Source organism: Nomia melanderi, unplaced genomic scaffold (assembly GCF_051020985.1).
Source record: "Nomia melanderi isolate GNS246 unplaced genomic scaffold, iyNomMela1 scaffold0540, whole genome shotgun sequence".
Classification (NCBI taxonomy): domain Eukaryota; kingdom Metazoa; phylum Arthropoda; class Insecta; order Hymenoptera; family Halictidae; genus Nomia; species Nomia melanderi.
In genome coordinates this window covers 22,176-25,000 of record NW_027475654.1, presented here as the reverse complement: position 1 = coordinate 25,000, position 2,825 = coordinate 22,176, and the positions used below count along the sequence as shown (strand labels likewise).

The following is a 2,825-nucleotide window of genomic DNA, read 5'->3' as shown; positions in this document are numbered from 1 at the left end:
GCGTCGAATTCGAAAAATAAAAAAAAAAGAAAAACACCTTTTCTCTCTCTCGGGGTAAAAGAGTCGATGTGTATTGTGTATAAAGGTTCTGCGAGAAGTCTCGTTTTGACGTGTGTTCCGCCGATAACGACGATCCTCCGAAACGGGGATACAGAAACGTTACACCTCACAACACGATCTCCGTCTCTTCTCTATAGCAGAAACCGATAAAAATACACCTCCCGAAAGAGAGTATATGGTGATTCTTTTTATATATATATATTTCGAAATTCAACTGAACGTGGCGGAAGCGCACGGTGGTGGTCCAGCGAGGACACGCGACGACGGGGAATAAGAACTATTCGACCCGTTACGAATACGCATGCTCGTCCCGCACGATTTTAACACACACCGTGTTTTTCTCCAGTCGTCAAAGCGTTCGTGCGTCGAATTCGAAAAATAAAAAAAAGAAATACACCTTTTCTCTCTCTCTCGGGGTAAAAAGAGTCGATGTGTATTGTGTATAAAGGTTCTGCTGCGAGAAGTCTCGTTTTGCCGTGTGTTTCGGTAACGACGATCCTCCGAAACGTACATCTCATTCGTAAGAGAGGAAGAAAACAATCTCCCTGGGGCCAGTCGGTAATATACCGACATACGACGTGTCGTGCACATCCGTCTCACGCACGGTATACAAAATATGAATAAAACGTGTGTAGTCTCTCTCTCTCTCGACTTCTTAATATTTTCTTTCACCTCTGACGCATCATTTCAGGTGACGTCGGGAGCGCGGGAAAAAAAATTTTTCTAAACACACACGAAACCGTTCATCTCACGAACAGCCGAAAAAGTTGTCGCTCAGATCCATATCGCAGTGGAGCGGTATCCGCGGGCGGTCGTAATTGAACGACGCACGACGCCGCGAACACTCACGCGAGTCCATACAAACGATTCCGATCGTTTTGCAACAACTAGAACGTACACTGTCCGTGAAATTCACAGAATTTTCGCGTGTCCGCGACAAACGCCGACGAGACACCCATCGTTCGCTCGTACGTAGCATCCTTCTCTTAACCCGACTCAGAAACGTTCTTTGCGCCCTTCGGTAAAAAAACGTTCGATCCGAAGAGGTGAACGACGGCGGGGATTTGACAGAGCTACGCAAGCAGTGTATGGTACGTAAACGACCCTCAGCCAGGCGTGGTCCAGGAATTGTATCCGTGGACCGCAATGTGCGTTCGAAATGTCGATGTTCATGTGTCCTGCAGTTCACACGTTGACGCGCAATTAGCTGCGTTCTTCATCGACCCACGAGCCAAGTGATCCACCGTTCAGGGTAATCGTATAAATTTTATATTTCACATATATAATTTTATTCTCATTTGTTCGACCTAATATCTCTCTTCTTTCAAAGAGAAGATAAAAGTTGATACCTGAATCTCCGACCAGCGCGCGAAGGAGATTCAGGCGTCGCCTTGGAGACGACACCGAAGCCTTTCGAGACGAAAAACGTTCAAGTAATATGTATATATTTCTCGACGTTCCGGGCGTATAGTGCATTCAAAAACCCGCGAAAGACGCAGAAGACTCGCACGCGTGGAAACGACGGGGATATATTTTGTATCCTACCCGATACTGAATCCATCGCGTGCAGTCGACCCTCGCGTTCTTCCGATCAGACGCATCTATTGTTGCGCGCATGTTTTCGCGTCGCATCGCGCGAAACGTTGCACGAATCGTACCGATCGATCGATTGAAAGCAAATAATGAAAAAAGACTTCACAGCTGGCTCTTTGCCGGTCATTCGTCCCATGTTATCTCTTGCCGCGAAATTGGCGCGCAAGAGTTGGGTGTCAGACGCGCGGCTTTAAAACGAGCTTCACGGCCGGTCCCTTCGTTACCGCTTTCGTTCTTTCTCTCGGAACGACCATGAACGAACACGACGAGCGACGCTACGGCATACACACGTCCACGGATTCGATTAAAAAAACAGACTTCACAGCTGGCTCTTTGCCGGTCATTCGTCCCATATTATCTCTTGCCGCGAAATTGGCGCGCAAGAGTTGGGTGTCAGACGCACGGCTTTAAAACGAGCTTCACGGCCGGTCCTCTCAATTCCGTGTACGGTACACGCAAGATGCGGGTTCCACTTCCAGACTACCCGGTCCCTTCTCTCTACGAGAATCGATAGTAGAAGAACGGCTCGAAAACGCGTCTCAGAGACTAGGGGAAAAGAAGCGGTATGCGAGCGAAACGAAAACGCATTATGGAAACGTCGCGAAACAATGTTCGACGGTTGCTCGGTTCCAATCGTGCGGCCGTTTCAATTTCTCGTGCGCTTCACCGTCCCTCCGTAACTCTGGCCGATCGCGTATACCGAAGAGCCGACACGCGCAAAAACCACAGGCATTGTATACTGTATATATATATGTTACAGTCACAGCCTTCGCGCGTTTTACTCTCCGACGCGGGGTTTCCACGACGAAAGAGAGACAGTTTCGTGGCGGGTGACTCGGCCGAATCGCTACGACGGGTATTTCTATTATAGAACGAATCATCGCCACCCTTTACCAGTGCCCGACGAAGGAATCACAAGGTCATCTGGAGTTTACAATGCCAGCGACGGTAATTCCAACGAAGACCCGATAAGTCAACTCATCGTTCTATTTCTCCCCGTACAGAAAAGCGAATCGACGCTAACGCACCTCGCGCAAGCACGAACGTTCTCTTCGCGTGGATCATCCCATCGTCGAAAGATGTAAAGACGCATTGGAGATCGTGGTCTCTGGCGGGCTCATTGCACGCCCCACTGCATATCTTTCCTCGAATCGAGAATGATTCGTCCACTA

The 2,825-nt window shown here is 48.8% G+C and overlaps 1 non-coding gene across 1 annotated transcript; it reads right to left on the bottom strand.

Annotated features, from left to right (window-relative positions):
- Nucleotides 1-1,160: 1,160 nt before the first annotated feature.
- Nucleotides 1,161-1,315, bottom strand: LOC143176424 (5.8S ribosomal RNA). Its single transcript, XR_013000974.1, has one exon. It is a non-coding gene; the product is annotated as a 5.8S ribosomal RNA (ribosomal RNA).
- Between the last annotated feature and the right edge of the window lie 1,510 nt (nucleotides 1,316-2,825).